The sequence below is a fragment of the Ambystoma mexicanum genome, chromosome 6q (assembly GCF_040938575.1).
Source record: "Ambystoma mexicanum isolate Mex_15411 chromosome 6q, UKY_AmexF1_1, whole genome shotgun sequence".
Classification (NCBI taxonomy): Eukaryota; Metazoa; Chordata; class Amphibia; order Caudata; family Ambystomatidae; genus Ambystoma; species Ambystoma mexicanum.
The window spans coordinates 983,970,299-983,996,209 of NC_090937.1; the positions used below are offsets into that span (position 1 = coordinate 983,970,299).

The 25,911-nt window shown below is 51.2% G+C and overlaps 1 protein-coding gene across 6 annotated transcripts in view; it reads right to left on the reverse strand.

Moving 5' to 3' along the window:
• The window catches only part of ACSL1 (acyl-CoA synthetase long chain family member 1), an 877,045-nt gene that overhangs the window by 429,457 nt on the left and 421,677 nt on the right, over nt 1–25,911 (reverse strand). The window lies entirely within an intron of this gene.

Genomic DNA, 25,911 nt, shown 5'->3' on the forward strand with positions numbered 1-25,911 from the left:
CCTATGCCCCTTCTCTGGCAGCCATCTTCAGGTTTGGTAAGCATGTAAAGTGGCAGTATGACCAAGTAGAGCCGCAGAGGGGTCAGAGTTTGCATATGAATCCATGCCAGGCACATGCTGGAGAACAATAGTTCCAGGTAAGGAACTTGTTCCTTCTCCAGCATGGTGTCTGGCATGGATTCAAATGCTCATGAATATCGAATACATTTCAGTACAACATTACACAACCACAGGAGGCGGCAAGGCTAAACCAACAATCAACTCTTACCTCTGGAACAGACTCACCTCAAGCGAACAGGTTGTGTAGCACTGCTTGGTCGACTCTGGACTCCTCCCTGGAATCCCTGTCGGTACAGTGAAATCTTGTGAAGGTGTGCGTGGATCTCCACCTAGCCGCCCTGCAGATGTCCAGCAGGGGCATACCAGACAGGAACGCCGCTGTCACAGTGGTCGATCTGGTGGAGTGGGCTCTCGGACGGCCGGGAAGTTCGCCAACCGGTGACAGTGCGTGATGCAGCCGGAGAGCCACCTAGAAATGGAAGCCTTGGAAAAGGCATTCCCATGGTTCACAGGACCATAGTTCACGAACAGTTGGGAAGTCTTCCGAAAACTATTGGTGCGGGTCACATAGAACTTCAGGCACGAGCGACGTCCAGCGAGTGCAAGGCCCCTTCAGCCGGTGACGAAGGCTTCGGGGGAAATACCAGGTAACACCAAAGGCTTGTTGAGATGGAATTCCGACACAACCTTCGGCATGAAAGAGGGGTGCGTCCGCAGCACCACCTTCAATTCGTGGAAAGTCAGATATGGCGGTTTGCAGGTTAGGGCCTGGATCTCACCTACCCTCCTGGCAGAGGTGATGACCACAGGGAAAGCAGTTTACCACAAAAGGAACTGGATAGGGGCCCGATGCATAGCCTCGAAGGGTGCCCTCATGAGCCTCATCAGCACCAAGTTGAGTTCACACGCTGGGGCAGGAGCCTTTACCGATGGGAAAGATCAAAACCGTGCTTTGAGGAACTCCTTGACGAGAGACCAAAATGAAGATGTTCCTGGAGACCTGGTGTAGCAGGAGATAGCTGCCAGATGTACCTTGATTGAGGCGTGCGCCAGTCTGGTCTTGTCCAACGATGGCAGCCAAGGCGGGGCCGTGACCCTCAGAGGGGTAATCTTCTGAGACTGGCACCACGTAGCAAAACACTTCCTCTTGTGACCGTAGCACTTCAAAGTAGACGCCGCCCTGGCCTTGGCGTTGACCTCCCTACAGGCCGCATGCAAGTCCTAACCTCCAAACACTAGTGCTGCAGGCGCCAAGCCCTAAGGTTCAGCGATCCTGGTTTGTGGTGAAGGATTGCGCCTCCTCTGGTGGGAAGATCAGGAACCACTGGCAGCTTGACCGAAGGCGTCGCAGACAGGCTGTTAGGGTCTGGGTTCTAAATCTGCCTCAGCCACACCCAGGCGAAGAGTATCATCCTGCATTGGCACGGTTTGAGTGTGTTGACTCAGCAGGAGAGGCAACGGAGGAAACTAGTACAGAAAAAGGCCTTCCCGCGGGAAGGAGAATGCGTCCCGCAGGCTTCTCAGATGGTGGAATCTGCAGGCAAACGTCTGGCATTTGAAGTTTGCCGCTGTCGCAAACAGATCTGGGGCCTGCCCCGCTTCACAAAGATGCAGGCCACCGGGTCCTGCCGAAGTTCCCACTCGTGGCAGGAGTGCAATTACCCGCTGAGCGAGTTTGTGATAGTGTTCTTGACTCCGCTAGGTGAAGAGGAACGAGGAACATCCCTTAGCCGACGGCCCAGTGCCACAAGTCCTCCGCCCCGTTGGAGAGCTGGGGACCGAGTGCCTCCCCGTTTCCTGATGTAGAACATTGTGGTGTGTTATCCGTGAAGATCCTCACCACTTTGCCCTTCAGAGATGGGAGGAATTACTTGAGGGCCCAGAACACTAGCTGTAGCTCCACGATATTGACATGGAGATCCTTCTCCTCCGGCAGCCACAGGCCTCTGGCGTGCAGACGTCTGGTGTGGGCTCCCCAGCCTTCCAGGGAAGCATCCATGGTGACCATCTCCTGGTATGGTGTTTTGAAACCTCGGGCGATGTTGGAGTGGACACCCCCACCACCTTACCGCCCGACTGAACTAGTTGAGAGGTATCTTGTCCAGACACTTGTATCCAGTGAGCATCCAGGAACTCCTGAAGAGGTTGCATCTGTAACCTGCAGAGCCGGATACAGTAGATGCAAGAAGACATCATGCAGAGCAACGAGTTGATGGTTTGCACTGTGGCGGTCTTCATCGACAAAGTCGCTGAACTTTCTCCTGAATGGCTGCAACTCTCTCCTCCGAGGGTGACACCAGGCAGGCGACCATTTGGAGTCTGGCTCCTAGGAACAGTGTTTTCTGCGAAGCTGTCAAGTAGGATAACTGATGGATAATCCCAGATCTTTCAGCAACTGTTCGGCTGTCTGTTTCCGACAGCCAACTCTAGTGAACGGGCCCGGATGAGCCAGTCGACCAGGTACGGGTACACATGTATCCGTCAGAGATACAGATGGGCCCCCACCGGTGCCAACCACACCTCGAAGAGCTGAGGGATGTGCTACTCCTGCCGGGCCATCAGAGGTATCCGCGGACACCTGCGCTGAAATTCCATGGTATGTCCTTGGGGGAGATTGTCCAGCACCCATCTGTCGGTGGTGATCTTTCCCCACTCGCTGGAAAACCTAGTCAGCCAGCCTCACACTGGGGTGCAGAGGTGGGGGCCTGACGTCCTGGCCAGTTCAGGCTTGCTTAGGCGCCAGCGTCATGCCTTCAGGGCGATGGCCGCGCTGTTCACCTCCACCGTAGGCCTGGGAACAGCCTCTGTAGGCTTCTTTTTGTCATGGACCTGTAAGGCTGATGGTACGATGGGGAAAAACCTTTTGACAATCTGCTCGATTTCCCTCTGGAGGAGGGAAAAGAGCGGTGCAGCTGGAGTGTGCCCAGGGAGCAGGCTGTCTCCGCTTTGATGGTCTGTAGAGATTGGTTGACTACCTTCCCAAAAAGGTTATCTCCATCGAAAGGCATGTCCAGCACCCTTGTCTGGACCTCCAGGCAGAAATTTGTGGCGTTCAACCCGCCTTGGTGACGAAGGCAGACACCGTTACGCCCCCCTGACTCCCCCGCATCTGCCAGAACCCTGTGTCGACAATGTCCAGCGCCACTGATGGTGTGCTCCAACGCTACCTTCCCCCTCCTGGAAGAGAGATTGTCTCCATCCTCTTGTCGGCGAGGAACTCCAAAATTAGACCCACCTGGTACCACAGCTCCCTGTCGTACCTGGCTAGGATTGCCAGTGCGTTGCCTGCCTTGATGGTGGACGCTGCGGTGTAGATCACCTTTTTTCCCATGTGTCCTTCTTCCCCTCGCTGTCCGGAGGGAATGAAGACGAGGACGGGTTAGCCAAACGTTTCCTTGCGGCCGCCAAAACCACTGAATCAGGTAAAGGTTGCAACCTCAGGCACTGGGGTGCGGATTCCGGCACATGGTTCTTCTCCAGCCTATCCCGCTTGGTCAGAGCCATGCAAGGCTTCTTCAAGAGGGCCAGGCCCTCCTCCCACACGAGAAGGTGCCCGCCATGATTGCCTTCCTTTTGGTCTCACGCCTCCGTTACAGGAAACCCTCTTTTTTGGTTTCTTCGGGCACAAGCTGGAATAGCTCTGGGGGCTCTGGCGATAATGGAATGGAATGACTCCACCTCATCCGGTGGGAACGCCCTAGGCTGCAGAGACCCCGCCACCTGCTGCAACAATATCGTCGTAATCCGTTATTGCTGTGTCCGTGTCTACCTGGGGAGAGGGTGCCCGATGCAGATGTGGTGGTTGAAATGGGGGCGTCGGATGACTCTTCCTCCTCTTCGCTTGTGGCTGATCTGGGGTCTGTGGGACCATAGGGACCATAGGAACCGGGCCTGCGGCCTCCTCTTCTGGATCTCCGACACCAAGGTGTGGAGGGTCGAAAGAATGTCCAGAGAACACTAGGCCCCGCGCAGTCACCCTCCTCTTCCACGTCCTCGTGAACCATGTGTAAAGACTCCAGGTCCTGGTCCATGGAAGAAACTTCAATGACCCGATCTGGTCTTACCCCTCCGCCCCGCTCCCTTTTTCCATCCTGAGGCGTGCTGGCAGACTTTGCCAAAGTCACTGCTGCCGTTTCACACCTCGGGGCAGGGACACCTGCGCTCTGGGGGTTACCTTGATGGGGTCTGCCCCCTTCACCTTCATAAAAGCAGCCGCAACCAGCTCAATCGTCGATTAAGACTTCTCCTATGCCTATTGGGCCTTCTTGGGCAGTTTGGCCTTGGCTTCTTTCTCAGCTTAGACGATTTCCTCTTCGAGGAGGAGTTTGATTGCCGGCTAGCAATGGAGGCAGATGGTGATGTCGATCGCACTCTGTCCATCGTGGGATCCGCTTGCGTGGTGACCCCGGACTTGCGGTTCTTGGCCTGGTCTTGGGCCCCCAGGGATGAGGCACCCTCAAAGGACTTAGTAGACCGCTCCTCAAACCGGCTGGTCCTGGGTGAGACATGACCCTGCTCGGAGCGCAGGGCAGAGGCCTTGGTTTCAGCCACACCACCAGTATACTGTGCCTATCCGTCTTCTTGGAAAAACTGAGGCATATCTCGCAATCTCCTTGTGGTCTGGATGCAGATATAGGCATTGCAGGTACTTGTCCTCCACAAACCCTTTCCGTTAGCCCACACTAGGTGCAGATCATCCTTCTCCTGTGTTATGGTCAGAGGGCACAAAGTAGGCACGATTGCCTTCTGGAAACTTCGACGATCTTTGCCCTCGTGGGTCACTGAAATTCACGAACAGATCCCTGCTGTCGGCTAATGGAGAAAAGAGAGCACAGGCTCTTTTGGAACAAAAATAGAACAATTTTCCATCGAAAAACATGAAATAGCACGCAGAGCAAACTCGAGGACTCCCAACACTGAAGAGTGCTGTCAAAATCTTAGATGGCTGCCAGAGGAGGGGCTTAGGGAGACAACTGTCATTCGATGGGGGCAGTATGACCCAGAGGACAGTGATGGGTTTAGAGGAGAACTACAGTTTTAAAGTTAAAAGTAAAACATTTTTTATTGAGGAATCCCAGCCTGAATATTCATGAGCATGTAATCCATGCCAAACCCCATGCTGGAGAATATGCGCATACACAACTAGTAGTGGCTGGGTATTTGAACGTGGTCTTGTATGCAGGACTAGATAGATCCTCCTATGTGTGAGGTCGGAGTCATCTATCACTAGGGTGATTCAGGGTGGAATGGAAGATCTGGGAATATTGGATTTATGGAGGACACTTCACCCTGAAAAGCGGGGCTACTCCTACTCCTGGTCCACGATAGGAGCTCATGCATAGACTACATATTAACGAACCCAGCTTTGGCCTGTAGTAATGCATCCTGTGTTATGCTGCCTCAAACTCCGACCACTCCCCGTTGGTATGGCAGAACTATTTGACAGGACTGCGCACCGTCCGACTGCATTGGCGTTTTAAAGGTCAGGCTCTCCTGGATGTAGTCTTCTACAGTGATGTACAGGAAATGGTCTCATTGTTTTTCGCGACAAACAAGGGCTCAATAATATCTGCTTGTAGCCTTTGGGAGGCGTTCAAGGTTAACTTGAAGAGGGGGGGGGGGGGGGGCCCGCTGCATTTCAATACAGTGCGGGGTACTGAAGGGGATACGTAGCAGACTCCTTGGCCAAGGCCTGAACTGCCTTAAACCAATTTTGAATGGAGGCCGACTGAGTTATGCTTTCTGGCAGCCCCACAACTGGTGCGTAGATATGGTGAGGGCAGGCCAGGTAGATACCTGGCAAGGACGCTGAAGGGCATCAGAGGCCAGGTGGATATACCAGTCATCCATCGGGCGGGCGGCTCGCTGGTGTCAGAACCCAAGGGCATTCTGGCAGAATTTCTATAGGAATTTGTAGACTGCCGGGTCAGAAACATGCGCGGATATCCTACAGGAGTTCATGGGGGAAGCCACCCGACTGTTCTTGATGACTCCGCAGTAGAGGCCCTAAATGCTACAATTCCTGTCAGGGATATTATGAAAGCCATCAGGGACCTCCCGTCAGATAAGGCCCTGGGGTCGGGGAGAATCACCTCAGAATGTTTTGGGCCTGGGGCGGCAGACCACTTGCTACAGACCCTGGCGCAGTCACCCTCCTCTTGGCGAGAAAGCCTGGCACTGGGGGACCTGCCCCCCCCCCCAACCCCCACGATGCATGAAGGGATCATAACGCTGATTCTGAAACCTGATAAAGATTCACTGGACTGAGTCTTGAACAGGCTGATCTCCCCGATCAAAATAGATACAAAAGTATTTTCTAAGATATTGGCTGATTGACTGTTGCCATTCCGTCCTTCTAGAATACATGTAGACCAGGCAGGTTTACCTGGGTAGGAGCATGCACCTTAACCTTAGAAGAGTTTGGGGTGCTCACACAGATTGACCCCTCGGTTCGGGCAATCGGGGCAATGCTAGACATGGAAAAGGCGTTTGAATCAGTTGAGTGGGATTACCTCTTTGCCGTCCTGGAAAGGATTGGGATGCCCCCTTACTTTATGTCCTTGGACGGCACTCTGAGGCATTTCATCTGGGGAGGGGGACAGGCCAGGGGTGCCCTCTGTCCCCACTCTTGTTTGCCATAGCAATGAAATTGTTGGCTGGCCGACTGAAGCAATTCCACATTCACAGAGGACTGTCAGTGGGTGGGGAGGAGTCCGGGAACTGATCGCTATATGAAGATGACATTTCTGTCTATTAAAGATCCCAGTAGAAACTTTGCTCCGGTCTCTCAGGAAATCGAAAAGTTTGGGCATCTTTCAGGACTGAAGGGGAACTGCTCCAAGTCGAGACTCGTCCCGCTGAAAGAGGGCCCCACAGGTGCAGCGAGTTTTTGCTGAGATCCGGTGTTGACAAAGTGTTAGGGAGAATTCTCATTCTATGGCTAATTTCCCTTACCTAGAGTCCCCCAGCAGCTTTGCTGGATTTGAAGGGTTTGTTTTTTCTCCTGCTAAGAGCGAGACTTTTTTCACACTCAGACATATTTGCTATGTGTGTTCTAGGCTATTTTTTTCTGTTTAAGGTCTATGGGGTTTATCTCCCCCTCATAGGAACCATCTTTATACACATGTGTTACACACAGCACCCTCTGTGCAGTGACACGGTGTCATAGCGACCCCCAAACAGACTCCATACCCTGGGACTGACTACTGTCTCCCAGGGCATGTAAAGTCCCCATTGACTTTACTAGTCACTCTTTATGAACAAAACCAGTACAAGCCATCTTACTATGGCGGTACTGGCAAGGGTTAATAGTTTTTCCCTTATGCTCATTTGAGAGGGTACCGTAAGTCCCTCTCTCAAAAGTTTCTGGTTGTCGCACTCTGCCCTGATAGGCTGGAATGTCTCCCACTAGGGTGACCACTCCACTGTGTGAGTGACAGCTAGGCTGTATGAATGGGGATCTTTTCACATAAAAGCAGGGTCCTGAGGACTGGAAGAGCAAGACGTCGCCACTGGAACAAAAGCCAAAGAAGAGAGAAGGCAAAGACATCTGCAACAACTGAACCACCGGTGAAGCCCTTCTGCAGCGTCTCACCACTTTACTCCACACAACGAGAGAAGATCTTAATCTTCAAGAGCCTTCTTCCATTGACCTGGTGGAGCCAACCAGTTTGCCAATCGCCTTCCAGGACCTGCCTTGGTTGAATCGCCAGTGCCCTGCACTCGGAGACCAGAAAGCCAGGCATCCGTAACGAGATTTAAAGGAGCGTACCTTTTATTTTGTTTGGCAGCACCGCAACTGGTTTCATCCCTGGGCAGTGCAGTAACTCTTACCTTCCTCCACGACGAGAGCCTCTCTTCCTCTGCTGGATCTCTGCTGGATCTCCCGAACTGCAGCAACTTCCAGGAACAAACGCCACCGCAGGAGCCTCTTCTACATTTTAAGGTACTTTGTTCCGCCAGGCCTCCCTTTTCGTTTGGTAGCGTTAAAGGTGTTTTAAATCCTTGACCTACCTGCTGGGTTGGCCGCCCCTATCATCTAACATTGCCTTTCACCTTCTGCAACCACCTTTTCGAATCGTTTAACAAAGACTTGACTGCAGCTACAAGAACATTTTGCTCCTGGGCTCTTTGCCCTGTACCACTGACTCTGGCACAGGCCTATTGACTCTGGCTAAATCTGTTACAACTGCCTTCTCTATATTGCTTCTCACCTAGAAATGTGTTGGTGCACCTAACTCTTATAACCACCTTTTCCTTCCCACTTTTAAAACTTGTGAAGTGCCATTTTGCTCGGTTTTCACCTCAGTATAATACCTGCTAAAGTACTGTCTTGCCTAAACTTGTTCACAATCTTCTTGGGAAGTGTTGCTAGGGTGCCTAAGAGTATATTCCTGTAGAACTTGTTCTTTCCCTCCCTTGTGAGAAACAGAGTGCCATTTGTGTTTGGTTTTCACTGTGCCGTTATGCTCAGTTTTTCACTCTTCCTCAAACTTGTCTACAATTTAACCAGGGAGTTGTGTATACTTTTCTTGACTGATTTTAACTTGCTTTAATAACTGTGATTAATGTGTTGAATTAGAAGTGTGTAAAATAAATATATATTCTTTTTAATACAAAGCTTTGGTCAGTGTTTGTCATGATCTCCGCTTCCAAAAGGTCAGGGTTTTCCCAACTCCCTTGGAAGCAGATCCATAACCCAGGTTCCGAGTGCCAACCAGTCCCAATTGGGACCTTTTGGACCCAGTCCTGGCGCCAGTGGCACCAGGCTCAAATATGCCCAGTCCCAGCGCTGGAAGCGCCGGGCTCATAATGCTTGGGTGGACTTACCTGCAGCAGACCATGCTGCTTACTTGCCTGCCAGTTGAGCCTCTGATCCTCTTCTGTTTGGAACTACTTTTCCTGTTGGGTGGGGCAGCAGCCACTCCCTAGATTCAGAACACTGGAACTCTTCTGGAAAGCAGGAACTCTTTTCTTACCTAGGCGTGGCTGTGGAAGGAGACACCTAAGCACTAGCTTGATCAGTTGGAAAGGCTGCTGGCCGGCATAAGAAATGCAACCGGCACTGATTGATAAATACTGCAAACCTCTTTGGGTCACCAGAAAATCGTTCGGGCGGAGCCAGAGGTACATTCCCAGGTAGGTTGATCTGCACTGGATTCATAGAGGATGTAGAAGGAAGATTTCCCCCAGATGCGGGTAACGGAGTCTGTCCGGCTTGTGACTGTAGCAATTGTCTAGCGAGATCATCTGTTCGCTCCTTGGAAATAATCAGTTCCCTTCTTAGAGCGTTCGTTTCCTGACGGGCTGCATGCACTTCTGCCCTTAGTTCCCCAAGTAACTGGGCTAGCTGGTCGGTATCCGAGGTTTCCATAGCGCCTGGACGGGAGTTTTGTGGTAGGCTTTGCGTTCTGTAACGCTCACCTGATTCCCGTAGAGGCGCCGGTCTTGACTGGGCATATACCGTATCTTCAAAGGTGATGTGCCACACACGGCTGGCTCTTTGGGCTGGACCTCTGTGCACTGTATGTCTGACTAGAAGGGTAACATGTCTGCAGATAGAAAATATGGGATTAAGGAACTGGGTTATTGAATGTCTCTCTCTTCTTCCCTTTCTCTTCTCCTGTAGAACCCCAAAGGTTAACGCTCTCACCTTAGGTAAGTGAACGCCGTGCTCTCCATCTGCCTCGGGGCAGGGTGCTGTAACCAGTTTCTTCACTGGATAAGGGGAGCAGGCCTCTTGACTACAGTGTTTCCTTGTACCATAGTACTGTAGTCCTATTGTGTAAAGCCTGAATACTGCTCATCTCCCTCTTGAGATAAGTCTGACTGCTTAGCCACAGCTACCAACTAAATATTTGTGGTACACACAGATACTCATACCTGTAGTCTTAATCTTCTGTAGTGCTCCCTAAGGGAACTGCAAGGGATTCTGCCTAACACAAGGTCATTGGGGGTAGGTCCTGAACTCAGCTTTTAAGAGAACTATGGGGTGTATATGGAGGTACACCAGAGTAAAGTGGATAGATGGGCGTCACTCCTGATCTCTTTTCTTGGGAAAGTGGCAATAATAAGGAACAAGTTACTTACCTGCAACTGTTCTCCAGCATGGGTCTGGCATGGATTCACATGCTCATGAATATTCCCTGTCGTCAGGCTGGGAATCCTCGGTAAAGAAAAAAAAAAATCAGTTTCGTTTCTGAACTGTCTTTCTACTAATAACCAATCACTGGTCTCTGTCATACTGCCCCCAGCCAATGACTGCCCTCTACCTAAGCCCCACCTCTGGCAGCCATCTTCAGATTTGGTAGCACGTAAAGTGGCAGTAGGACCAAGACAAGAGCCGCAGAGGGGTTGGAGGGAGGGTTCGCATGTGAATCCATGCCAGACCCATGCTGGAGAACAACAGTTACAGGTAAGTAACTTGTTCCTTCTCCAGCATGGGGTCTGGCATGGTTTCACATGCTCATGAATACAATACATAGCAGTACAAACATGCACAGCCATGGGAGGTGGCAAGGCTAAACATTAGCATTTCAACAACTCAACATTAAACATCTCTTACCTCCTCTCCAGGCTCACCTTCAAGCGAAAAGGTTGCACATCACTGCCTGGCCGACTCTGGACTCCCGGTCGACGCAGTAGAATCTCGTGAAGGTGTGTGTCGACCTCCACGTAGCAGCCCTGCAGATATACAGCAGGGGCACACCAGACAGGAACGCTGTGGTAGCGGCGGAGCGCTCTGGTCGAACGGGCTCTCGGACGGCCGGGCAACGGTCGGTTTGCCAATCGGTGACAGTGCATGATGCAGCCGGAGAGCCATTTGGAAATGGAATCCTTCGAGAGGGCCTTCCCCTGGTTCACAGGTCCAAAATTCACAAACAGCTGTGATGTCTTCTGAAAACTCTGTGCAGTCCACGTAGAACTTCAGCGCACTAGCCACATCCAAAACGTCAGTTATGGAGGTTTACAGGAGAGAGCCTGGATCTATCCCACTCGTCGTGCGGGGGTGATGGCCACAAGAAACGCTGTCTTCCACGATAGGAATCTGAACGGTGCCAAATGCAGAGGTTCGAATGCCGGCCCCATGAGTCTGGTCAGCACCACGTTGAGCTCCCACGCCGGGGCCAGGGCCTTTACCGGCAGGAACGAGCGGAACAGTCCTTTCATGAACTCCTTCACTAGGCGGTGGGACCACAGCGACGACCGCCCCGGAGTTATGGTGTAGCGGGAGATAGCCGCCAGATGGATCTTGATGGAGGCATGAGCCAGTCCCGCCTTGGCCAGCGATAGCAAGTACGGCAGCACTTGAGGGCCGTAAGCCGTAGAGGGTTGATCTTCTGTGCACGACACCAGACAGAGAACCTCTTCCATTTATGCCCGTAGCACTTACGAGTCGAGGACGGCCTAGCCTTTGCAAGGACCTCCTTGCAGCCTGCTGGGATATCGTAGCCTCCGAACTCTAGTGCTGCAGGAGCCAAGCCTGCAGGTTCAGCGATCCCGGGTTGTGATGTAGGATGGCGCCTCCTTCCCTGGCAAGAAGTTCTGCGTCTGTCGGCAGTTTGACTGGGGGGGATGCTGACAAGTCCACAAGGTCCGGGAACCATATCTGTGTCGGCCACGCCGGTGCGAGCAGGAACATCCAGCACCAGGTCCTTCTGAGTTGACTGATGAGTCGCAGAAGCAACGGCAACGATGGGAACGCCTACAGGAACAGGCCGTCCGAGGGGAAGGAGAATGCATTGCCCATGCTCCCCGACTCGGGAAACCTGCTGGCGAACCTCCGGCACTGGTGTTCATCGCCGTTGCAAATAGATCTATCTGGTGATTGCCCTATCGTCGGAATAGCAGACCCATGTGATCCTGCCGGAGTTCCCACTCGTGGCACGAGCGCAGCTCCCTGCTGAGCGAGTCAGCGACAGTGTTCTTTACTCCTGCCAGGTGGAAGGGTACAAGGAACATCCTGTGGGCAACTGCCCAGTGCCACAGATCCTGAGTTTCCTTTGATAGGGCTGGGGATCTGGTGCCCCCTGGCTTCCGGATGTAGAACATCGTGGTGGTGTTGTGGGTGAAGACCCTCACCACCTTGCCCTTGAGGGACGGGAGGAACAACCTGAGGGCTCAGAACACGGCTCGGAGCTCCAGGATGTTGATGTGCAGTGACCACTCCCCCGGGAGCCAAAGGCCTCTTGCTTGGTGATCTCCGGTGTGCGCTCCCCATCCTTCCAGGGAGGCGTCCGTCGTCAGTCTCCTGATGTGTTGGGGTCTGGACGTCCATATCCGCCACTAGATGCGTGCGGTTATCCCACCACCGGATTGCTTGGCGGAACGTCTCGTTGAGGGAGATCTTGTCTTTGAAACTGCCCGCTGCTTGCATCCAACGGGTGTCGAGGAACTCCTGCAGTGGTCGCATCCGCAGCCTGCAAAGGTGCACGAGGTAGATGCACGATGACATGCCAAGTAGGGACTTGATGGACCTCACCCTGGCCACGTCCATGGTCAACAGCCATTGTACCTTGCCCAGGATGGCCTTCGTCCTTTCCTCGGACAGCGAAGCCAATTGTGCCACTGCGTCGAGTCTGGCTCCCAGGAACAGGTCGTCTTGCGACGGTACCAAGCGGGATATCGCGAAGTTGATCGAGAATCCCAAATCCGTGAGCAGTTGGACGGTCTTCGCTGTGTGATCGATGGCGAGTTCCCTTGACTTTGCTCGGATGAGCCAATCGTCCAGGTAGGGGTAAACGTGGATCCCCTGCAGGCACAGCCGTGCCGCCACCGGTGCCAGGCACTTGGTGAAGACCCTGGGTGCCGACTTCAATCCGAAGGGCAAGGCCTTGAACTGGTAGTGTCACCCTTGGACCACGAATCGTGGGAACTTTTGATGTCCTTTGAGTATGGGGATGTGGAAGTAGGCATCCTCCAAGTCCAGCGACGATAGGAAGTCGCCCTCCTCCAGCTGTCCCAGCACATACTGAAGGGTGACCATCCGGAATTTCTGGGACTTGACGTATTTGTTTAGACGAAGGTCTAGGATGGGTCGCCAACTGCTGGTCTTCTTTCAGACGAGGAAGTACTGAGAGTATACTTCGGAGCCTCTTCGGGACGAGTTCTATTGCGCCCTTTTTCAGCACTGCTCGCACCTCCAGAAGTAGCTGTGGCACACATTTTTCCTTCCTGGCCACAGGTGGTAGACAGGGACACTATTTGGAATTCCAGAGTGTACCTGTGGGCCAGCGCGTCCAGCACCCAACGGTCGGTGGAGATTGACTCCCACGTGCTGACGAATTTCACCAGCCGACCTCCTACCGGGGTGCTTGGGTGGGGGCCCGATGTCATGGGCGGTTTAATCTTGCTTCGCCGAGGCCTTGGCGACGATGACGTCCTCCGGCCTTGCTGCGGCCTCTGTAGGCCTCCTGCGATGATGAGCGGGCCTCTTGGCAGTACGACGAGGAACCGCCACCAAATCCTTTGGAGGCGCCTTGAGACTTGCCTCCAGGGGTCCGAAAGGGCGACCGTCGTTGGAGAGAACCCAAGGACCGGGCAGTCTCGGTGTCTGCCTTGATGGCCTGCAGTGACTTGTCCACTGCCTTGCCGAACAGGTTGATCCTGTCGAAGGGCATGTCTAGTACCCTGGTCTGAACGTCCTGATGGAAGTAGGTGGCCTTGAGCCAACCACGTCAGCGAAGGCAAACGCTGCTGCCCATCTGCCGAAATACGGCCACCGTGATCCGACGCCACCTCGCCTTCCTGTAGGATTTCAAGGGCCTCCGCCCTCTTGTATGGCAGGAAATCCAGGAGGGGAGCGATCTTTAACCACAGCTCCCTGTCGTAGCGTGCCCCGGTCGCAAGGGCATTGTCCGCTTTGAGGGTCGTCGCCGCCGAGTTGACTCGTCGTCCCATGGCGTCCAGCTTCTTCCCCTCGCCGTCCGGTGGGGAAGTGGAAGTTGATCCCGTTGGCCCTGCCGATTTCTTCTTAGCCGCTGCGGAGATCACCGAATCCGGGGACGGCTGAGCTCTAGGCACATCGGGGCGGAATCTGGGACCCGGTACTACTACTCATACCGGTCCCTCTTCGCAGGAGCCGTGGATGGGTTCTTGAGCAGCGACAGTCCTTCGTCCCAGATGTCGTCCAGTAACGGTACTGAGAGGACGGTCTTCCTTCTGGCCTCGCGTCGTTGGTAGAGGAAAACCTCCTTCTGTTCTTCGGGACACAGTTGGAAAGGCTCTAATGCCCTGGCGATCATGGCGCGAAAGGAGCCAATTTCATCGGGAGGGGAGGCCCAGGCAGGGGGTGATGGGAGATCCATCCCGTCACCGCCGTTCCAGTCTCATCCCTCGGTGGAGGGGAAGGAAGTGAAGGCTGGAAAAGAGGGGGGGTGGGGGGGGTGGATTTGCCTCCGCTTGTTGGGTGAGATTCCCGACGGTCCATGCGCTGCTGGATCATCCGCTGGGGGTAAGGGCAACCTTGTCCTCATCTCCGTACACAGGGTCTGGATAGCCATCAATATTGCTCCCGAGTTGTCCTGCAGCATAGGCATCGTTGCGACGGCTGAGGAGTGGGGTCCTCAGTCTCCTCCACGGCCCGTGGCTTCTCGTCGGCTCCACCGTTGCTCTCTACTTCCGCCTCCTCGGGATCCCTCCTGTAGGACCGGACTTCCTTGAACCTCTTGTCCAGGATCTTTGCCAGCCAGCTCATATTCGGAGGTGGTATCTGTGTCCGTTATGGCTACCGTGCCCCCCACCCTCTTTCTCCTCTCGGGGTTTCACAGGGGGCTGAAAAGATGATTGCCTCTGTAGTGGCAGGGAAACTCTAGGCTCGGCAGTCTCCACTGGGGTAGCCTTCACAGGCTTCGCCAGGGCCGCCACGACTCAAGGCCTTTGCGACCTTGGACACGCCTGAGGCCTTCACCTTAGGAGGAGGGTCGCTGTCTCGCTCCCCCTCGGCTGTCAACATCGGGATCGACCAGGGCTTCTCCCAAGGCTTACCCGGGTTCTCAGACTTCCTCTTCACCGAGCCAGAGCGTTGGCTCATGGATGATGGCGTCGGTAACATCGCGCCCTGCCTGGCAGCCAAGGAGCCCGAACCATCGGCACTCCCGGTGCCCGCAGACTCGCGGTGCTTTGCTTTTTGTTGGGCCCCCTTTGCCGGAGCGCCCTCAAATGTCTTAGAAGACCGCTCTGACTTCTTCCTCTTCTCACCTGCTGCTGGGCTCTTCCCTCTCCAGCCAGTTGGTGAGTCGAATGAGACAATCCTTCATTGTCCGTTCGTACATGTTCTTACAAAACGCACAGTCCTTCTCCATGTGCGATTTGTCGTCGTGAAGGCAGTAGAGGCACCAGGAGTGCTCATCTTCCTTGAAGACATTCTGTAATCCACATCCAGGGCAGCTCCTGAACAGCTTGGATCCAACAGGCGTAGTGTTTCCTTTGTCCTGGGCCATAACCACGTGGGGTAGGCCTCAAACATCTTCCGGAATCCTCCAAGAAGTGAAAACTCGATGGAAATTCGCCCATGAGGGGCGTAGAACAATTCCAAAATAGGTCCCCATTGATCAGAAGTAGAATCAGTGGAGCTTGAGGCTCGATTGACCGAAAATATAAGAGTAAACTCTTCGAAAAAACGCAAACCGCAGTAAAAGCTCGAGAGCTATAGCACAAGGACTCCCAACACTTGAACGTGCGGTAAAAATCTGAAGATGGCTGCCAGAGGAGGGGCTTAGGTAGAGGGCAGTCATTGGCTTGGGGCAATATGACCCAGAGGCCAGTGATTAGGTTATTAATACAAAGACAGTTCAGAAACAAACTGATGTTTTTTCTTTACAGAGGATTCCCAGCCTGACGGGGAATATTCATGAGCATGTGAATCCATGCCAGACCCCATGCTGGAGAAAAATGATTATCCTCCCGAAATTGCTAGATTTGTTCTTAAATGTCCAAGTGTGGCCGGGTTCCCAATTTTTTGCAGAGCTCAAATCTTTGATGATCAAAATAGTATGGATCCTGAAAAAGCTTAGGATACGGTGGGACTCGCTGGTAGGAACATGGGAGCAGGGTGGATTAGGCTTGCCCGATTTTGAGCTATACTTCATGGCAGCACAGGTGTTTTTTGCTTTATACTGGAGTCCGTACTCCCAACAGTTCTCGCATGTGATGTTAGAGAGAAGGTCAGCATACCCGTATTCTCTGCAGGGCTCCCTACATTCCCTAAAAATAAAATGACAAGCGCCAGTTTGATCCTGCAGCATGCACAGTCTCTGCATCGAGAAGGCTATGCTGCCGATTACTAGTGACCTGCCCCTATGCTCCGGAACTAGATGTGTGGGGGGTTCAAAGTCTGCCCCCCCCCCACCTGCAACGACAGAATTAGGAGGGAATGGTACGGGCATGTGATACGAACAATGGCAGACTTCTACCCTGAAGGGAAGTTTGTTACATGGGATTAGTTTAAGGAAAAATTGGGGGATACATTTGGGCTGGCTTTCCAATTTCACAGTGTGAGGGAGGCATTCCGGGGGTGGTCCGCATCATTCCCGGAGGAGCCCCATAGAGTTCCCCTTGTGAGTTTCTTGGCAAACTCAGAATTCCACTGAGGATAGTGGCTGTAATCTATAGCATGGCCTGGAGTTCGACCCCCAGGTATGAGCTGACCAGTAGGCAGAAATGGGAAGCGGACATAGGTGAAACACCGGGGGATGCTAGATGGAAAGCTATGTCTACACACACTTAAAATGTGGCAATTTCCTCCAGATTTCAACTCATTCAGCTAAAAATTCTCCATCAGGCGTACCTGTCCCCAGTAGTTCAGTCAACGTTTGATTACAAATGTGATGGTAAATGCCTGAGGTGTAAATGTGCCAATGCTGACTTTATTCATGTTTTGTGGAGTTGGCCGCACTTGCTCCCCGTTTGGAACCAGATCGCTGATGTTACGGGAGTGTAAAGTAGTAGACGGTAGTCGGAATGCAGGGTTCACAATTAATTTATTGTTGATTTAAACTTTCAAACAGCCTCATTATAAACACCACATGCTTAAATGTGGTTCAGCAGGCTTGCTCTGAAAATGGGTGAATCAATTCAGAATTCGCATGAATGTCCTCTTAAACTTGGCTCCTCTTTGAAAAACAAATTTATCAGGTCACAAATTCCTTTCCCCGGACACTAGCTTTCCATTCCTTCGCCAGCTGTCCAAATTGGGTTTTAAAAAAACGAAAAACAAACAGAGGGTAAACCCACAGAAACACTGTCCTTTGAAAATGGTTTACGGCCACACTTTCCTTGTCAGTGAATCCGCTTCGGTAGTGTTCCCGGCGCTGCCGCTCTTCGAGCCTCTCCTGGCGGAGGGTCTGCCTCTTGATAAGGATCTCCGCGGTGCCGAGCCTTCAGCCTCCTAGTACGCCCAGTGTACATCACCTGGGGATTCCTCCCACTTCCCTGTGGTCTCCGGCCAGGGCTGCTGCTGTAATGAGAGACACCTGATTAGTTTCCCGGGGCTTCTTTTAACTCATACTTTGCTCCTCCCCTCAGCTTCCACCTGCCTTTCCTGCCCACTTCCCACACCTGCAGCCAGTTTGCCTTCACTCCTCCACCCTGCTCCATGCACTGTTTGTCCCACACCTGCAGCCAGCTTGCCTTCATATCTCCACCCTGCTCCATGCACTGTTTGTCCATCCCAACCTGTACTGCTATGGGGGCATCTGACACTGTACCGCATGACAGGGCTGTATCTATACCGCTCCCCTTTGTTCATTTGATGTTTTCCCCCACTTGGTCTCCATTTCCCGTGGTGGTTTATGGGACGTGTAGTTTTGTTCTGTCCAGCTGATGTAACATTTTAGTTTCTGGGTCTGAAAGTTAGAATGGGGCTGTCTTATCTCCATTGCCTCTTTGACCTCCTCACATACTCTTTCCCCCCCCCCCACCCCCTAGGGAACCAGGCCGTTCGGGCCGGTTCAGTGCCCTGGATAAATAAACAGCGACTGATACTTTCCGGGTTTATGCACTGTAACAAAATGATAGGGCTGAAGAGTCAAAAATCATCTCAGAACCCTATGGTTTGAATCCTTCTGGGTGGCCAGCCATCTGAGAGGTGCATGATCTGTAAAAATGGTAAACTTCCGCCCTAGTAGGTAATAACGGAGGGACTCTACTGCCCATTTTATTGCCAGACATTCTTTTTCTAGCGTGGAGTACGGTAGCTCATGTGGCAGGAGTTTTCTACTGATGAATGCGATTCGGCAAAGGTTTTGTTCCGTCCCCTGGGATAGCACTGCGCCTAGACCGCATCCTGATGCATCTGCCTGCAAAAAAAAGTCTTTAGAGATGTCCGGGCAGTGCAGGACCGGTTGGGTTGATATTAGCTGTATTAATTGTTCAAAGGCCTGCACCGCTTCAGGGGTAATTTTTAGTGGCTTATTGGTTTTCAAGGCGTCAGTCAGTGGTACCGCAATTGTAGAAAAGTGTGGTATGAATCTTCTGTAATACCCCACGAACCCTAGAAATGCTCGGATCTCCTTTCGTGTCTCTGGAATGCGTAGTTTTTTCAAGGCCTGTATTTTGTCCACCAGGGGTGTGATTACCCCCCCCCCCCTCCCACCGAATATCCCAGATACTTGGTGGTTTTGGCTGCCAGTTTGGTTTTCTTGGGATTAATATGTAGCCCAGCCTTTAAGGATTTAATTACTTTGGTGAGATGTTCCAAGTGTTCATCCCAGGTTCTACTGAAAATAACTGTCATCCAAATAAGCCGCCACATATGGTTCATGAGGTTTTAAGATCTTGTCCATTAAGGCTTGAAACGTGGCAGGAGCGCCGTGTAACCCAAATGGTAACAACGTAAACTGAAACAGCCCTTGGGGTGTTGAGAAGGCTGTTTTCTCTTGATCCGCCGGGTTGAGCGGTATCTGCCAATATCCTTTGGTTAAGTCCAAGGTGCTCAAGAAGGATGCTGTTCCCAGCTTCTCTACCAGTTCATCAATTCTGGGCATCGGGTAGGCTTTGTATCGGGAAATGGTGTTTAATTGCCTAAGATCCATACAAAACCGTGTGGTACCATCTGGTTTGGGCACTAGCACCACAGGTGAACACCATGCGCTCTTGGAGGGAATAATGGTACCTAGTTTCAGCATACTATCTATTTCTTGTGCTATCTCTCCCCTTTTTGCTTCAGGTATTCTGTAGGGTCGGGGACGTACAATCTTGCCTGCCTCTGTGGGGATGCAGTGGGTAGCCATATGGGTTCTTCCTGGTATACTCGAGAATACTTTTGCCACAGGTTCTAAGATGGAAAATAACTCAGTTCTTTGGGTGTTGCTCAATTGTTCCGCCAATCCCACATCTTGTATGACGCTAGCTGAGGTTGTGACCATTTGTTCTAGGACCGACAGCTCTGCCAGGGTTGTACACAATACAACTGAGTCCCCTTCTTTCCATAACTTGAGGAGATTAATGTGATAGTTCTGATGTTTGTTTTGCCTATCAGGTTGTTCTACCTCATAGTTAACTGGGCCCAATATTTTTGTGATGCTGTACGGGCCTTTCCATTGGGCGAGCATTTTGTTGATGTGAGTGGGTAATAGTACCAACACCTTGTCTCCTATTTTAAGCGTTCTCGGTCCGCTTCCTTTGTCATAATATTCCTGTTGTCTTTCTTGAGCCCGACCCAGGTTTTCCAGTGCATAATCTCGGAGTTTTCCCAGGTGCTCTCTTAAGTCATTAACATTCAGTGAGGTTTGTTTCCTCCTGGTTTTCCCAGGTGTCTTTCATTAATCCCAAGATAGACTTTGGTTGTCTTCCAAATAATAATTCAAATGGGGAATACCCCGTTGAAGATTGTGGAGTGTCACGTAAAACCATCAACACCCATGGCAGCACTCGCTCCCAGACCAGTGGGACTGGTGGCTCTTTTTATCATTTATTTGATGGTTTTATTATATCTTTCCACCAGCCCATCCGTTTGTGGATGGTACACAGAGGTTCTCAAATGGTTGATTCCAAGGGTCTTGCATACCTCCTTCATGACAACTGACATAAAATTACGTCCTTGGTCGGTCACAATCTCCAAAGAAATCCCTACTTTGGCAAAGTAGGGCAAGAGGACATCACATACTTGTCTTGCAGACATTCCTCTTAGTGGAAAGGCTTCGGGGTACCTAGTGGCATAGTCCACTACCACTAGTATGAACCGGTATCCTCTGCTGGTAGGTTCCATAGGCCCCACAATGTCTAGCCCTATTCTCTGAAAGGGTCCTTTGATCAAGGGCATCCTTTGTAGAGGGACTCAGGCCGGTATATGTGGGCTTGTTTTCTGACATATCCCACATTCTTGGCAATACTTTGACACCTCTGCGTATACTCCGGGCCAGTAGAAATTTTGCAACACCCTTTTTAACGTCATGTTCTCCGCTAAATGTCCCCCTGTGGTATGGTCATGTGCCAGCTGTATCAGCCCTTTCCTGTAGGACTGGGGAACCAACAATTGCTCTTTTTCTATGTTATCAGGGCCTTGAGATACTCCATATATTAATCTGTGTTTTTCTTTAAAGTAAGGCGTAGTAGGGTTGGTCCCGCTAGCGTCTAGGGCTTCTTTTCTGGCTATTTTCAGCGTTTCATCTAACCCTGTTTCTGTTCGAAATGACGGCATATGATCCCCTACTTTCCAGTCTATAATGGAAATGTCTCTGTACTTTTTTTGATTCCCTCGGTTCATCCTTTTCTGGGTTTTGGATAATTTTTCTCGACTGCAGGGCCCCACTAGATCAGTTTGGGCAAAGGGGGCCTCTCTTAACCATCTATCAAATTCCGGTAGATCTGTTCCTATCAGTACCGGGGCGGGTAGGGTAGGAATAATAGCTGCTTTGATTGGTATCTCCTGCCCCTGCAATCCCAACACAATGTCTTTGGTAGGATACCCTTTCACACCCCCCATGCACACATTTGATGCCAATGGTTCTCACCTGTTCGTGATCTTGCTCGCTCACATGGGGCTGTATGGCCGTCTGATTACTTCCGCTATCCATCATTGCTTGACGGGGATGTCGTCCACTGACTTCTATCACATAAGGTAACAGTTTCCTTCTTTATTCCTAAGTTTGTAAGGTCCCGATTTCCATTGGTTCAGGTTTAGGTTTTCGGGAGCAAAATCGAGCAATATGACCCCATTCCCCACATTCGAAACATTGGGGTGCCGTTCCTTTGTAACAACCCCATTAGGTCGGGGTTCTGGCCGGTTCCTGGGTTCGGTGCTTGGCCCCTTGTAAGGCCCACTGCGTAAGGCGGGAGTCTCCATACTTGGTCTCAAGTGGGTCGCTGGGATGGGCTGAGTGTTACCTGCCTTCTGATATGCTGTTGCCACATCTCGGTTAAGGACAGATGGTGATGTTGCCTAACCCACCTCTGTATGGTCCGGGTAAGGCATCAATGAATGGTTCCATCATTATTTTATCCTTAATCTGTCCTATTGTGGCAGTACCTGTTTGTAGCCATTTTTATGCCAAATCTTGCACTCTGTAGAACAATTGTCTTGGGCTTTCGCCAGGTTTCAATCTGGTTTCTCTAAACTTGAGTCTGTAGGATTCTTCATCCATACCGAGTCTTTCCAACACTGTTTTTTTAATCTCGGTATAAGGAGCGTCCCCTGTGGGGTTGGCAGCTTGATATGCCCTCTGCATTGGCCCTGTGAGCAGGGGTGCGAGGTAGAAGGCCCATCTGTCCTGTGGCCATTGAGCTGCTCTGGCTATTCTCTCAAAATTCACAAAGGAATAACTGGGGTCTTCTCCTACTTGGTATTTCTGTAATACCGTGGACAGATTCGCGGGATGCGTCTGTGTGGTGGCCACTGCTTCTCCCAATATTCTTAGAGCTTCCCGTCCTTGCTCTTGTGCCGCACTTTGTACTTGTATGGCTTGTTGGAGGGCTTGTTTGTCTGCCTGTGCCTGATGGCCTTGCATTTGTATAAGTTGTTGCAGTTGCTGCTGCCCCTCTGTGAGTGCCTTTATCACAGCTTCCATTCTGTCTGCCTTGGCGTTCTCTTGAATCCCACCGTTGCCACCACTGTAAAGTAGTAGACGGTAGTCTGAATGCAGGGTTCACAATGAATGATTTATTGCCGATTTAAACTTTCAAACAGCCTCTCATTATAAACAACAAAACATGCTTAAATGTGGTTCAGCAGGCTTGCTCGGAAAATGGGTGAATCAATTAAGAGTTCGCAGGAATGTCCTCTTAAGCTTGGCTCTTCTTTGATAAACAAACTTATCAGGTCACAAATTCCTTTCCCCGGACACTAGCTTTCCATTCCTTTGCCAGCTGTCCAAATTGGGTTTAAAAAAAACGAAAAACAGAGGGTAAACCCACGGAAACACTGTCCTTTGAAAATGGTTTACGGCCAGACTTTCCTTGTCAGTGAATCCGCTTCGGTAGTGTTCCCGGCGCTGCCGCTCTTCGAGCCTCTCCTGGCGAAGGGTCTGCCTCTTGATAAGTATCTCCGCTGTGCCGAGCCTTCAGCCTCCTAGTACGCCCAGTGTACATCACCTGGAGATTCCTCCCACTTCTCTGTGGTCCCGGCCAGGGCTGCTGCAGTAATGAGAGACACCTGATGAGTTTCCCGGGGCTTCTTTTAACTCATACTTTGCTCCTCCCCTCCCCTCAGCTTCCACCCGCCTTTCCTGCCCACTTCCCACACCTGCAGCCAGTTTGCTTTCACTCCTCCACCCTGCTCCATGCACGGTTTGTCCCACACCTGCAGCCAGCTTGCCTTCATACCTCCACCCTGCTCCATGCACTGTTTGTCCATCCCAACCTGTACTGCTATGGGGGCATCTGACACTGTACCGCATGACAGGGCTGTATCTATACCGCTCCCCTTTGTTCATTTTATCTTTTCCCCCACCCGGTCTCCATTTCCTGTGGTGGTTTATGGGACATGTAGTTTTGTTCTGTCCTGCTGATGTAACATTTTGGTTGCTGGGTCTGAAAGTTAGAATGGGGCTGGCTTATCTCCATTGCCTCTTTGACCTCCTCACAGGGAGGTAGGATTCACTGTGTAGTCCCATTAATTATACTGTGTTGCATCTTTGGGTGGTTACCGGGTGCCCCAAAGGGCGGTAGGAAATTACGGTCCATTTATATGCTGCTAGCTAAACATTGCATATTTATGTGCTGGGCGTGCTCGGCAGCTCCAACACGGTAGACATGGCTTAAGGACCTGGCTTGGTGCTGTGAGCGATATGGAGAAGGAATATTGCAGGACAATACCAACGGGCTCTAGGCATACAGACATTTGGGATCCAGTGCAGGCTATGCTGGCTCTGTGGAGCAGTGGCCGTTATGGGAAGGGAATAACGGCGGAACGAGCTGGCAGACTGTGGGAAGGTCTGGATGTAGTACAGTGTGCCCCCCAAATAGAGTCAACGGGAGGGCCAGCACCCTTGGAAAGTTATATGGGCCTTGTTGGCTATCAGATGCTCCATTTGTCAATGTTGAAAACTGAAGTGTTTTATGGCGTCACAGTGTGAACTTGAATAAAGCGTTTAAAAAAGAAAAAAAGAGCCTGCTACCCAGTGAGAATGAGGGTAGCAAAGCAATCAGTCGGTACAGCAGACAAGTATGTCAGCAGGGGAGGGAGAGAGAAAGCAGAGAAGAGCAACGTTTTGAGCTCCTTATAGAACTTCAGGTGGTCCAGCTCATGTTTGAGAGGGGGAGGGAGGCCATTCCAAAGGGAGGCACCTGCAGAGGAGAGAGATTTACCCCCCACTCTCTGCCTGGAGAAGAGTCTAACCCTTGGAGAGTTGGAGGTAGCTGAGCAAATTCCTCAAGAAGGAAGGTATTTGTGGAAGAGGGTTTGATGTAATGCGGGCAACGGCCCCAGAAAGCCTTGTGGACAATGCAAAGGGTCTTGAACTTGATCCTTGCAGCCACCAGGAGCCAGTGGAGAGATTTCAGGGCTGGGGAGATATGGTCCCTGGGCTTGAGGCCAAGGATAAGTCTTGCAGTTCTGGATTAGTTGCAGAGGGTAGAGAGTTGAGGATGGCAGATTGAGAAAGGCCGTTGCAGTAGTTCAGCCTAGAGAGAACCAGGGCTCTGGAGACAGTGGGCTTCTGTGGGAAAGTGAGAAAGGGAAGAGTCCCTTTGAGGAGGTGCAGCTGGTAGTGGGACTTCTTGGCGGAGTCTGAGATGTGAGGAAAGAAAGGGGAGTCTAAAATTACAAGGTTTTTTGCCTCACAGGAAGGCGAAGGAAGAGGGCCCAAGGCAGGCGGTCAGAGTGAGAGGGAAAGCAGGGGCTGGGGCCTCAATGAGAAGGATCTCTGTCATACTGGCATTAAGGCAGAAATTGGAGGCATCAAAGAAACTGAGGTCATCAATGCCATGTACAACCAAATCCATCTGTGGATGTTGCTTAATGGCCTGAACTCAAACCGAGATCATAATCCTGGGCACTGGCCACTGGAGCCTCGGAGGGCTTCACCAAGGATTCCCCGCCCAAGACAAAAGTCAAACCAGGACCCACCCCCTGACCCAAGATGGCAGAGTATGAACCAAGAAAAGACAAGCACACACAAAATGGAGATAAAAGAAAGAAGCCACCATTTTAGGTCGATGGTGACCCCCTTCTGTGTATAACTACAAATTGCAGAAAGGTTGGTAGAACAAGTCTACTCCCACCAGCCATAATTTATGCCTGTCACTGTACCAGAAATGATACAGAAGCAGTGAGAAAAGGGTAACCCCCCTCAGCATTCCACATAGGGTGTATGTGCTGATCTCTCAAAAGGAAAAGCTAAGGGCTTCCAGCAACACTGCACAAAAGGTGCAGTGCGCTGCAAAAGTGAAACGCAGATGCCTTTAAAAAGTAGAGAGGAAAGTAAGACTCCATAAAGCAAAGTAACAACCTAATGAACAGGGTTCCCATGGTCAGAGCATAAAGTTTGAATGAGGGGGAAAAAGGCTCCTGACATTCAGCAGAAGATAAAGGTCCAAGAGTTTAGCAAAATGTGCTGGGGGTCTCACAGGTAGAGGGGATTTGGCATCAACATGAAAAATCTCCCCAACTCACCCATAGCTGCTGGGCACCTCTTATTTGAAAAAACTGAGGGAAACCAACCTCCAGCAACCCCAAGGTGACCAATCCAGTCCTCTGAAAAACCAGAGTCAGGGGGGTAAGTAAACACAAAGCATTTGCCTCACCCCACCCTGTCCTCCATGAGATAACATTGAGAAAAAGTCTTAGTATATCTCCATTCCACTGCTTTTTGGTCGTTGGCCCGAGCAGTGAAACCTGTAAGATAAGAAAACTTTTTTCTTGACAGCAATTTTGTTGCTGCTCATCTCTTGCACAATCACCAACACAAGTACTTTACCTGCATCAGATACATTTTGGAGAGAAGCATTGTGACTTTTGGGCACAAGTCCCCTCTTCATAGGGACTGGATTTCCGAAGCAAAGGCAAATTTCTTGTGATTTGGTGCCATCTTGGTAGCATCACTTACCATATTTTATTGATGCAAGGCATTGAATGCATTTTAAGAAGCTATGGTGACAATATTTGTGCATTATTGAGTGTTGTGCGATATCAGAGAATATAGTAATTTTGTACATTCCTGTCTCAACTGAACTATTGTGTGCTTCACCATGTGAACTCATTGTGGACCCCTGAACCCACTCTTGTGAGAATAGCCTTGAATGCTCTCCATTGCTATCTTGATCGGGTTTTGGCTAACCTATCAAAGAGTTGCCTGTTCAGTGCAACTAGGGTGGCCTCCTAAAATCTGTCCACCAGGCCAGATTCTAAAAATCAATTTTACAGGAATGTATTGATGTGCTCTATGTTCATGTGGCATCCATAGGCTAGAGTGAGAC